Raw genomic sequence first — 12,934 nt, 5'->3', positions numbered from 1 at the left:
GGGGGTGACCAGGTTGGCGGGGGGTGGTTGGGGGCGACCAGGCTGGCAGGCAGAAGCGGTTAGGGGTGATCAAGCTGGCAGGCAGGTGAGCAGTTAGGAGCCAGTGGTCCCGGATTGTGAGAGGGATGTCCGACTGCCAGTTTAGGCCCAATCGGGCCTAAAGCAGCAGTCAGACATCCCCTGAGGAGTCCTGGATTGGAGAGGGTGCAGGCTGAGCTGAGGGGACCCCCTCCCCCCGTGCACGAATTTCATGCACCGGGCCTCTAGTATAAATATAAGCATATGTAGCTGAGAGATGGATGTGAACAGTCACTACTGGCATGGCAACAGGGATATCTGGAAGAACACACCCTTTCAGTGAACTCAAATGTGCTTCCTAGTACTTTTTTCCTTCCCTGAGCAGGTGACACACAAGACAAGAAACAGACTGTAAAGTTCTCACATGTCTGGCAGGCTGACATTAGGACTCAGGCTTCCTAAAACTTTTTTACTTTGGATTCTTGAGGATGTTGCACTCATGATTGTAGTAAACTAGAGGCCTGATGCACGAAATCTGTGCAAGGGGCTTGGCCTTCACAGCCCTGGCTTCCTCTGGAAGGTCGTCTGGAAGGTCGTTGGGCTGTCTGGTCTAATTAGCATATTATGCTTTTATTATTATAAATGGGAGTGAGAGTCCCTGGCCGGTTTGGCTCAGTGGCTAGAGTGTCTGCCTGCAGACTGAAGGGTCCTGGGTTCGATTCTGGTCAAGGGCACATGCCTGGGTTGGGGGCTCCATCCCGGGTGGGGGGCATGCAGGAGGCAGCCAATCAATGATTCTCTTTCATCATTGATGTTTCTATCTCTCCCTCTCCAAAATAAATATAAAAAAATAAAATTTTAAAAAAAAATAAATAAATAAATGGGAGTGAGAGATAAAGCAGAATTGTAAGGGGAAGGACAAAAGGAAACAAAGAATACTCCACAGGCTCTTATTAGTCTTTACCAAACTCCTCAGAAGTGTCGGGGCGGTTACAACCCAGAATTAGCTACATAGCTTTACTCATATTTATTATTATCTCCAGTAGTTTTCCTCATGAAGTCAGGAAAGGGCTATCCAGAATGCTGAAGTAAAGAGAATTAGGGGAGGGAGTGGGAGGGGAAATGAAACATCACCTGACACAAAGATCCCATTAAACTCACTTTTTTTTCCTTAGATATAAACTAATAGATTAAATATCTGTTATTTTCCCAATGCTTGAGGAATGTAACACACTATACTAACCATGTGCCTTTGAGAGAAAAATAAATTTTTTCAGAGTTTTTATATATTTTTTTCTAAAACATATTTTATTGATTTTTTTTTTTTTTTTTACAGAGAGGAAGGGAGAGGGATAGAGAGTTAGAAACATCAATGAGAGAGAAACATCGATCAGCTGCCTCCTGCACACCCCCAACTGGGGATGTGCCTGCAACCAAGGTACATGCCCTTGACCAGAATCGAACCTGGGACCCTTCAGTCCGCAGGCTGACGCTCTATCCACTGAGCCAAACCAGTTAGGGCAAGTTTTTACATCTTATCTCCTTTACTATGATCTATTTGGACTTACTAGAAGACTTTTAATTTATCCTTAATTTCTTTTCTATTATAAACCTTGAGGGGAGTGAGGAGGAAGAAATGTTCATTGAGTACCTACTATATGTCACGTACTCTACTAAGTATTTATATAGTATATCATTATCTCTGTTATGCCACTTTATAGATGGGGAAACTAGGGCTCAGTTTAAATAAGTAATTTGCCCAGGGTGACCGAGTCAGTAAAGCACAGACTTAATATTCAAACTTGCATCTACTCTGAAACCAAGGATAGTTCATGGTCTGGTAAAAAGTCTTACTGTTTGATGCACCTACCCTTAACAAATATAAGATGATATAAGAAGTGCTGGATATCAGAAAATAGGCTAGGCATCCTTCCTGATGGAAGACTTGACTTGGGGTGGTGAACAGATAACACACTAAGTATACAGATGACACATTATAGAAATGTACACCTGAAACCTATATAATCTTATTAACTAATGTCACCCCAATAAATTCAATAAAAAATAAAATAAAACTATGAAATCTGATTTCTTCCACAGATTCAAAGACAATTAAATGGAAGAACTAGAAAGTCCAGGGTAACCAAGGTTTTTAGCTGTTTTATAATAACTTAGACCTGGGAAGAAGGAATACAAAGAAAAAAAAGGGCTTAGAATTTAATCAACAGGAGATCCATATGTCTTCATTGATAAAAATGGACAGAGACACAGGAAATAATGGAGAAAACAATTTAAATCACTATCAATCCCACAGTGTTCTGTCCTCCCAAGACCAATATAAGAATGATTTTATAAAATAATCCATTTTATACTGAAAAGCAAGGATTTTGCATTAAAATATCCTACCAAGTTAGTTTCTTGCCTTATTCCTTATCTTAAAAGAAAAATTAATCACAATGTAAGTTGCTCCATGTGTTATACTCATATAGTTTATTACTGTACTCTTAACAGTTTGCTAAAATTTGCAATTCTCTTTGGCATATTTTGATTAGACTTTCATGGTAACCTTCTGTGGAAACAAGTGCAACTTCTGTTCAAAGCAGGATAGGATAGTGGTGAGTAATGGGAGCTCTAGCATTCAAATTATGGTCCCACAATGTATTTGCTGAAAAACCTTGGACAGTTACCTAACTCTACTAAGACCTGATTTTTGCATTTGTAAAATGGAGATAATCTATTTCATGGGCTTTTAAAGTAAACATTTAAAAAGATGATCCATACAAAGTGCTTAACACAGTTCCTGAGGCATGGCTGGTAATCAAGTGTTAGCCATTCTTTTAATATTATTAGGGAAGCAGATAGAAATAGTAGCAACTATTATCGTTTTCTTTCTCCGAAAGTAAAGCAACGATGTTAAATATGAATGACATCTATCTAAATGCCACTGAAAATAAGAGATACTTAACATTAACTTCAATCTGTAAGGCTAAATTTGAACGTTAAAGTTGATGACACTGTTTAGGCTATACATCTAAACTATTTTCATGCCAGTCATGAGTCTGCACATGTCAAGACAGATATTAAACAGGTTTAATTAAACCAAGTTTCCAGTTGATAGGTACTTATCTAGACTGGCACTCCTGGCTATAATTAATAACTGGGTGCAAGAGAAAGTGAAATCTAAATAAGGCAACATCAAAATCATTATGTACATGTTAGTTAGTATATCTGAAAACACTGAATTGTTTTTAGAGATTTAAAATGGTCATTATACAAGGTTATACACTATTATATTCTATCAATAAATCTTAATGTTACATATAAAAATATGTATACTTTAAAAACTAAAGGCTCAAAATGTAAACTTGAACTCCAACTTAAATAAGATAGACTAAAAGTGTTTTAAAAAATTTTTACAGCCCTAGCTGGTTTTGCTCAGTGGATAGAGCCTGCGGACTGAAGGGTCTCAGGTTCGATTCCAGCCAAGGGCACATGCCCAGCCTGCCGGCTCGATCCCCAGTAGGGGGTGTGCAAGAGGCAGTCAATCAATGATTCTCTCTCATCATTGATGTTTCTGTCTCTCTCTCCCTCACCCTTCCTCTCTGAAATCAATAAAAATATTTTTTAAAAAAATTTTACAAGTTATTTTTACTTGCCTTATACAATAATGTATTTTCTAAATATTCTATAAAAAGAACTTTATTACCTTTAACGTTAGAAAAATTATAAACATACACTGGTTTTCTAGACAGGTTTCAGAATACTCTACGACTTCAGTAGCAGCAAAAATTATGTAATAACTACAAACCTTTGATTAATAATGGAAAATAGCCAGGAGTGCCAGTTAAAAAGAACAATTGTTCCCTTGTTTACAAGGAAGAAAACTTGGACTCTTTTCTCTTTTAAAAAGATGGAAAAGGAAAAAAAAAGATAGAAAAGTATGTTTTCAGAATTCCAAGAAGTTATTGTAAACACAGACTGTACTTGGATCTTAATGAAGAAAGGTATTAGGTTTATTTCCTTCTTAAAACTTTTATTTATTGATTGATTTGAGAGAGAGAGAGAGAGAGAGAGAGAGAGAGAGAGAGAAACAGCAATTTGTTGTTTCACTTATTTATGCATTTGTTGGTTGATTCTTGTAAGTTCCCTGACAGGGGATTAAACCTGCAGCCTTGGTGTATCAGGACAACGCTCTAACCAACTGAGCTACCAGGCCAGGGCAGGTATATTTTTTAACATGGTTGTTCTATTCTGTTTGCCAACTACCACTTTTCTTCCTGGAGAAGAAAGGAGATGAAAAACTCTAAAAGATAAAAAAATGTTGCAAGCTCCAAATGACACAAGAAATATTTATATAAATAGTATTTTTCTAGCATCCAGGATATTTGTGGGTATTTCAAGTCTCACACCTATAAAATTAAAGTTTTCTTGGCCACTATTTATGAAAATAAAATGTTGATTTTTAAAAACCAAACTTCCTAAAGATAATGCAATATATACAAGAAATTTTTCAATATTCTTACTCTGGCCTTTTTCCACTTTTAGCAACCTAAAAGAAAATCATAGATACAGACAAAAACACATTAGTCCCAGTATTATTTATAATGTTAAAAATATTAAAGTGATCTAAACAATCAATGGTAGGGGATTTGACTGAATAATTTATGTTGTAACTACATGATGGAATGTTCAGCCAGTAAAAACTATTTTTGAAGATTTTTGTATTTTTTCATATTTAATTTTAATCAAATGAGAAGTCGAATAGTTCTATAATAGAACTGTCCCAAACCAATTCCTGCTTCCAGGACCCCAGAGGCAAAATTTTCAATAGTACTGGTTTTTCTAGTATTTAACCCCACATTTCTAGATCAGAGCTTATAGTGTTTTTGTTGTTGTTGTTAATCCTTACCGGAGGATATTTTTTCCATTGATTTATTTTTTTATTTTTTAGAGAGAGAGTGGAAAGGAGGGGGAGAGACTGATAGAGAGAGACAAGGATTGGTCGCCTCCTGCAGGGTCACAGCCCTGCAACCAAGATTGTGCCCTTGACCTGAATCAAACCTACTATCCTTCAGTCCAAGGGCTGATGCTCTAACCACTGAGCACCAGCTAGGGCTAGTGTTGTTTCTTGATATTTTCAATTTTGAATATCATCCACTGACTTTCAACAATGAATATATTTAGCTCTTATACCTCCCTCCCAACATCCTAATTTTTATATTTTTCCTGGCATCACTGACTGGCTGGATGATTAAATTCTTGGTTGGAAATCAGAAATCCTGAAGCAGTGAAGAAACCTGTGGCTATCCCAGTCAAATGTAGATGGCCATAAAATCCTTCCTTCCAAGAATATTTTTATTAATTCCAAGGAAACAGGCTTCCATGAAACATCATTGGGAAAATACTAGCCTAAGAAATTTCTGCCTAATTAACCAATCAATTATATAAGAACAATGTTTCTGTTTAATTCTCATCTCAGAGAATTATCTCTGAAGAGAAATACACTTCAGAAATCAACTAGTCCAACTTCTTTATGCTAAGAGAAAAAAATGCAACTTTTCTGGCTCTTAGGCTCTTTCTATAATACACAATCCTTACTGGTCATGGGAAAGGATGGCGGTTGAGGGCCTTCTTGGAACAGACTTGATAGTAGCTGAGAAAGAGAAAGCAGTTGTTTGCAAGGGCCTGTGGTCTTAAGAAGGCAAGTCATACCAGAGCCCAACTGAAGAGGGAAATTATAGACAAGGGCTGTCAGAACACAATGTGGTGAAAACTACAGTCTAGCTATGGTGACCTCCCCAAAAGAGTTGAAACTCATTTATTCTAATGCAGTGGTTCTCAACCTTCCTAATGCCGCGACCCTTTAATACAGTTCCTCATGTTGTGGTGACCCCCAATTTCATTGTTACAAATTGAACATAATTAAAGCATAGTGATTAATCACAAAAACAATATGTAATTATATATGTTTTCTGATGGTCTTAGGCAACCCCTGTGAAAGGGTCGTTCTACCCCCAAAAGGGTCGCAACTCACAGGTTGAGAACCGCTGCTCTCATGGATTAAAAGCAATGAGGAGTCAGTAGCCTGCCCAGTCTTGTAGGTTTGGCAGAAAGGAACTCTAGTCCTAAAATATATTTCTCTAAATTAATTCCAAGTATCTTTCACACATCTGCTATCAGTAAGGGAACATATTTTGATGTCAAGAAAACTACCCTTGTTTCTTTTGAAATAGGTATTTTATGATACATTGTAGTTAGGATACAGAAAATAAAGCACTCTTTTCCACTGTGTCCAAATATATAGTTTTCCTTTTCATTTTTTTCAGTTTTCTTAGTTGTTTCATGAACATAAATGCTGCCTCTCTACTGGACTAAAATCTTTTTAGCCTAAGGCTATGACCAACTGAACTACTGTCAAGGGCTAGTTGGGTTGAATATGATTTTAGTTATGAATTCTCCTGTGACTAAGCTTGCTACTTCTGGATAAGATGAGATAATTTAATAAATCGTGTTGAGTGAGCATCACGTAGTGGCTAATAACACAAACTCTGATAGACTGTGAATTCATCTTAGCTCTGATACCCAGGCAGTTTACTTAACCTATTCAAATATCAGTTTCCTCATTTGTTAACAGTTCTATCTCCCTGGGTTGTTTCAGAAATAAAATTAGTTAATATATACAAAGTGCTTAGTACAGTGCCTAGCAATGACAATTATTAATGAACTGAGCTTTTATATATTAATGCTATTTGTTATGTTCTCTATCTGCAGTAACTGACTCCTGGTATCAAAATATTTGAGAAGCTAACCAGAAAGTTCTAGGTAAACTTAGAATCAGAGCCAAAATACTTTTAGACAGAGAAAGCCTTGTCAATCATGCCTACCTCACACTTGGTATCTCATGCTGTCAGTTATTAGGTGCCACTCTAGGCACCTAAGGAAGTACAAGTATATGCACAATACACCTAAGCACTCTTTCTTGAAGACTCTAGAGATGAATAATGAAAAATAAAGGGAAGGAGTGGGAGAAAGGATTAAGGAGAACAAAGTAGAAATTCAGATATGGGCCATTACTGAGTAAAACAATTTAGTTTATTTTTAGGAATATATTTTTGCTCTTAGATTCCATTTTTAACATTAAACGTTAAAAATGTTTATACAGCCAAACCGGTTTGGCTCAGTGGATAGAGCATCTGCCTGCGGACTGAAGGGTCCCAGGTTTGATTCCGGTCAAGGGCATGTACCTTGGTTGCGGGCACATCCCCAGTAGGGAGAACAAAGTAGAAATTCAGATATGGGCCATTACTGAGTAAAACAATTTAGTTTATTTTTAGGAATATATTTTTGCTCTTAGATTCCATTTTTAACATTAAACGTTAAAAATGTTTATACAGCCAAACCGGTTTGGCTCAGTGGATAGAGCATCTGCCTGCGGACTGAAGGGTCCCAGGTTTGATTCCGGTCAAGGGCATGTACCTTGGTTGCGGGCACATCTCCAGTGGAGGGTGTGCAGGAGGCAGCTGATCGGTTTTTCTCTCTCAGCGGTGTTTCTGATTCTCTATCCCTCTCCCTTCCTCTCTATAAAAATCAATAAAATATATTTTTAAAAAAATGTTTATACATAGCCCTAGCCAGTTTGGCTCAGTGGATAGAGCGTCGGTCTACAGACTGAAGGGTTGGTCCTAGGTTCGATTCCAGTCAAGGGCACATGCCTGGGTTGCGGGCTTGATACTCTGTGTGGAGCGTGCAGGAGGCAGCTGATCAATGATTCTCTCTCATCACTGATGTTTCTATCTCTCTCTCCCTCTCCCTTCCTCTCTGAAATCAACAAAAATATATTTTTAAAAAAAGACTGGAGTGAAATTTAAAAAAAAAAAATGTTTACACATAAAGAAGGAAGGAAGGGCCCGAGCTGGTTTTGCTCAGTGGATAGAGCATTGGCCTGGGGACTAACGGGTCCTGGGTTCGATTCCAGTTAAGGGCACATGCCTGGGTTGCGGGCTTGATACTCTGTGTGGAGCGTGCAGGAGGCAGCTGATCAATGATTCTCTCTCATCACTGATGTTTCTATCTCTCTCTTCCTCTCCCTTCCTCTCTGAAATCAATAAAAATATTTTTTTTAAAAAAGGAAGGAAGGAGGGGAGAAAGGAAAAATGTCCACCCAATTACTCAAAAAGTACAGTTGCAGAGAATTCCAAAATATTCTAAATACTCTGGGTTAGGCAAAAAAGAATCCATGCTCAAGTTAGAAAATTTAATTCTTCCTGAAGGCATTAGATAAGAGTCTTATTTATGTTAAAGCTAGCTTCCCCTTTTTACTTCCTCTTTCCTTTTAACTTCCTTTTACAGGAAAAACTTTAACTATTCTATGTACAGGCCCCAAAACAATATACATGTAAGCACACCACTAATCATATCTATTAAATATCTTGGTTTCCAACAGCACTGAAGCACATGATTCAAACACATGATTGTATACTGCTGAGTGAGAAAGTACCACCAACAAACATGAACCAAAAAGACCAAAATTACACGTCAGTTTTACAGAAACACCTATTATAACTTAATCGCTTGATGTCAAGACCTAGTTTTTAAATCCTGCTCAACCTTGGAACTTCCACAATTTTACTCTAGATGTGATTATAATCAAGTAATTTATTATATTGACCCTGTCTAAAAAATGGCTGTGAGAACAGAAAAAGAATGCTCTATATGAAAGATAAGGAGGCTCAAGGAATGCAGCATTTGTCCTAGCCCAGCGTGTGCAAGAGGCAACTAATTGGTGTTTCTCTCTCACATCAATGTTTCTCTCACTCTCCCCCTCTCCCTTCCTTTCTAAAATCAATAAAACATTTAAGAGAGAGAGAGAGAAAGAGAGAGAGAGAGAGAGAGAGAGAGAATAGAGCATTCATCTTCTAGGGAAGGAAAATACAATCTGGCAAAAATAAATATGATATCTGCCAGGAAGATACCAAGTGTGAGGTGGGGATGACTGGCAAGGTTTCACCTTGCCAGAATGAAATATTCACCCAAACTATCTAAAATTTTGGCTCTGATTCCAAGTTCGCCTAGAAGCTTTCTGGGTAGGTTCTCAAATATTCCGATACCAGGATTCAGATGCCACAGATGAAAGTATAAGAATTCAGGTCCCTGGAAAAGAATATCCCCCTCACAGTAGATTAAAGGAGTGGCATTCTCATTTAAACAAAAGGCAATACAGTGCAGTGATTAAGCGCCCAATATTTGGAGGCATAGTGGTTTCAAATCCTGACTATTGCTTACTTAACTTCTCTGTGATTCAGTTTTCTCATTAAATGAGAATATAATGCTTACATCAAATGTTGTTATAAGGACTGAGCTAATTCATGCAAAGCATTTGGCTGTCATGTATTACTCAATAAAACTATTCAAGTTTTTCATAATAATTGCTAAACATCTATCATGATTATGATTTGGGAATGAAAACCAAGCATGATCAACTCGAAAGAAATTGTGGTTTCAGACTATCAAAGAAGTGCCACAATGTAAGGCATCAATAGTCCTGCAAGAATTTAACATACATACAAGGGCAGGGTGGCTTTAAAAGGCAGGCAGGAGACAGGTTGTGAAGGGCTTTGTATACTATACCAAAAAGTTTGGATTTTATTTTATAAGCATCAAGGGTCCATATAAAGGTAATCTCAATTGTCAAAACATTGCTAAAATAAATTTAAAACAAGCTTTAAATCCAAGTTACAGAACTCACAAAATCAACAAGATGAGGGAATTCCATAAAACTATGGTGATCAGTGATTTAAATATTTTAGTAGCAACACAACCTAAATTAAAGTCAAATCCAAAATATCAGTGAATTTAAATGAGTGGAAATAAAACACCACCTTCACCTCCAATATTACACAGTACATGCACAATTGTATGTACTCGGCTCCACAATTCTCTTCCTCCAATTGTTGGAGGCACTGTAGATCAATCTGTTTCAAGCCACTTTCCACAACAAAGAAAATACCAGTCCTTGTCATCTACTCCTCTGTCAATCTACAGACCCAAAAACAAAATATAGCACTGGAGTAAAAAGTTCAGCACTCTTGGATTCAAGCAACATCATATATTATAAATGCTTACTTATCTATATATATAAAAGACTAAGCGACCATTACGACCAGATGACCTCTCGATTGGTTGACCGGTCACTATGACGACACACTGACCACTAGGGCGCAGATGCTCAACACAGGAGCTGCCCCCTGGTGGTCAGTGCACTCCCACAGCCAGCCTCCCACAGTCCCTTCCCCTGGCCGGCTGGGTGGTCAGTGCACTCTCATAGCCAACCTCCCGCAACTGGCCAACCTCCCACGATCTCTCCCCCCAACCAGCCAGCCCCGATCGGCCCCACTGGGGACTGGGCGACACAGCCCCCAATCGGCCCCATTGGGGACTAGGTGACACAGCCCCCAATTGGCCCCGATCACCGGCCAGACCAAGGGACCCCACGCATGCATGAATTTGTGCACCAGGGATCTAGTATATACATAATGCAGAATACAAATAGAGTTAAAAAATAGGTTTCCAGAATGTTTAAGACATAGAAACCAAAGGAGGAAAAGAAAGCGTCTTAGGCAGAAGAAAAAGGAAAAAAAAAGGCAGCTGATTTCACAAAATCTCAGAGTAACTATCCTTTTTTCCTTTTGCTATTCTAATATACTTTCACCTGGTGAAACCAAATAATTTACTATAACGGTGTCATAATAGTGAAGGCCATCATAGGGCTCACAGAACTTTGAAGCCTTACAGTTTAGGTAGTGCAATTTTCACTTTATTTAAAAACTGAATAGATTAGGACCCAAAGCAGTATTTTCCAAAGTACAGAGTGAGAACAAGCTATGTTTTTAGCCATGACATAAGCAACAGTATTTAGTATTTACATATTTACTATAATGTATACCAGAAAAAGGTATAAAATACATCAAAAGTATGATTTCATAGATTATCACTTTGGAAAAGGGTAATGTTTTTTTAAAAGCCCATTAAAAATATGAAGTAAAATAACAGATAGTCTTCTAAAAGGTACTGACAGCTGTTCCATGAGGAACAGGGCCTGTTTTTTGTTGTTTGCTTTCTTCTTGTGTTCTGAAAGATTAGAAAATATTTGATCTTGAGCGAGCTTATTACTATGCTTAAGTTCATTTTGAGTAAAATCAACAAATACTAAGACGCATACAGAAATTCTTCTGTTTACAGGAAAGAGTGCACTACTAAGAAAATAATGGCACAATAAGTTATTCCTATTTTGAAACTAAGATAGCAGTTTCCTAATGCATATCCACAAGACAAGCACCTGACTAAAAACAAAACAAAACAAACTCCCCTAGAAACACTGATAAATATTCAAACTGTAGGTTAATTTATATGATCATTTTATTTACTTACGGTAATGGGGGAAAAGGTGTTTCTCCTCATATTTGCTAATCCTATCCTATACAATAAAAGGCTAATATGCAAATTGACCAAACAGCAGAAGGACTGGTCGCTATGACACACACTGACCACCAGGGGGGCAGATGCTCAGGAGCTGGCCCCTGGTGGTCAGTGGGCCAGAAACTGGGGCTCACGCAGGGGAGCGCAACTGCAGCAGTCAGACATCCCCCAAGGGCTCCTGGACTGTGAGAGGGTGCAGGCCGGGTTGATGGGACCCCACCTCCAGTGTACAAATTTCATGCACTGGACCTCTAGTATTTACATAAATGTGTTCTTTCTCACTAACTCTTGCCAAAAGAATGAATGACAAGCGATCACTGAATGAATGCCTAGGCATCTATTTTGCTGATGGCAGAAATACTCATTTTTAAAAAAATTTTAATATGAGGTATTTTAAGATTAGATTCCCAAGTGTTCTAGCTAATGATGTCTCATGGATTTCAAATGTGGTTATCTGGGCTGGGCAAGAATGTGGGAGAACCACTTCTATCGGGGTATCTGCGGTATTTTCCCGGGAGATATGAAAACCCGGCTTCAGGGCACCAGGACAGATGAAGCATCCTTCTCCATTCTTGAAATATCTGCTACTAAGAAGGTACATTATTTTCACAAGCTTGCGGGAACACTGTCAGAAGCCGCTCGTTTCCAAACTCCCTTCTCCCAGTCACTCCTCCCCCCTCCACTAGGAGATGACAAGTAGCAAAAGGCAAAATAATATTCCCTTCTCATCTTCTTTTCCCAACCTCCACGTTTTTCGGTTTCCTCTACCCTCGCCGGCCTTTCCTAACACTGTGGTGACTAATGACCATAAAAATGACGAGGTGAAAACAGCACTTTCCATTATTTCCCCCGGCCCCCTGACTACTCCAGCCCCGAATTGTGAAATTCGTTTTATCGATCCGTTGTTTTTTTTTTTTCGCGCTTCTGCGGTAAAGCCGCGGAAAGAATGGGCTTTCCTCGAGAGCGTGGACTCTCCAACGCCGTGAACCCCAGAGACCTTCTTCAAACAACGAGTCCAAGTTGTCTGATCCCTGTAGGCACCGGACAGGCTATTGACCCGTCCCGGAGCAGCACGGTGGGGATGGGTGGTGAGCAGTGGGGGTCACCTTCGCTTGGTTCAAGGAAGGGGTCCAGGGAACCACCATCCCGCCACCCTTCCTCCGCCAGCCCCCCGACAGGGTCCCAGCGCCTCGCGTCCCCACTCCGGGCCCGACTTGCCCCAGCCGGGTCGGAACGTCCCCCACCCCCCTCCCCCAAAGCCCGACCCCATCAACTTTTCCATCGTCACGACATACTTTCTCTTCTTGGGGCTATCTCAATCGTCACCCCGGCCAACACCCCTAGCCCCACTCCTGGAGACTCACCCAGCAGTTCCGGTCACTCCTCTCCGGGCCGAGGCTGCTCGGACACCAAGGACCCGACGGCGGGCTGCGCCCTGTGG

The 12,934-nt window shown here is 39.3% G+C and overlaps 1 protein-coding gene across 1 annotated transcript in view; it reads right to left on the bottom strand.

The window, feature by feature from the left end:
- The window catches only part of SNAP23 (synaptosomal-associated protein, 23kDa), a 39,850-nt gene extending 26,920 nt beyond the window's left edge, over positions 1–12,930 (bottom strand). The window contains exon 1 of the mRNA XM_005860310.2: positions 12,858–12,930. The gene's annotated coding sequence lies outside the window, so the exon portion shown is untranslated. The remainder of the gene's footprint in view (positions 1–12,857) is intronic.
- Positions 12,931–12,934: the final 4 nt, after the last annotated feature.

Source organism: Myotis brandtii, unplaced genomic scaffold (genome assembly GCF_000412655.1).
Source record: "Myotis brandtii unplaced genomic scaffold, ASM41265v1 scaffold133, whole genome shotgun sequence".
Taxonomy (NCBI): Eukaryota; Metazoa; Chordata; class Mammalia; order Chiroptera; family Vespertilionidae; genus Myotis; species Myotis brandtii.
This window is presented reverse-complemented; position numbering and strand designations above follow the sequence as displayed.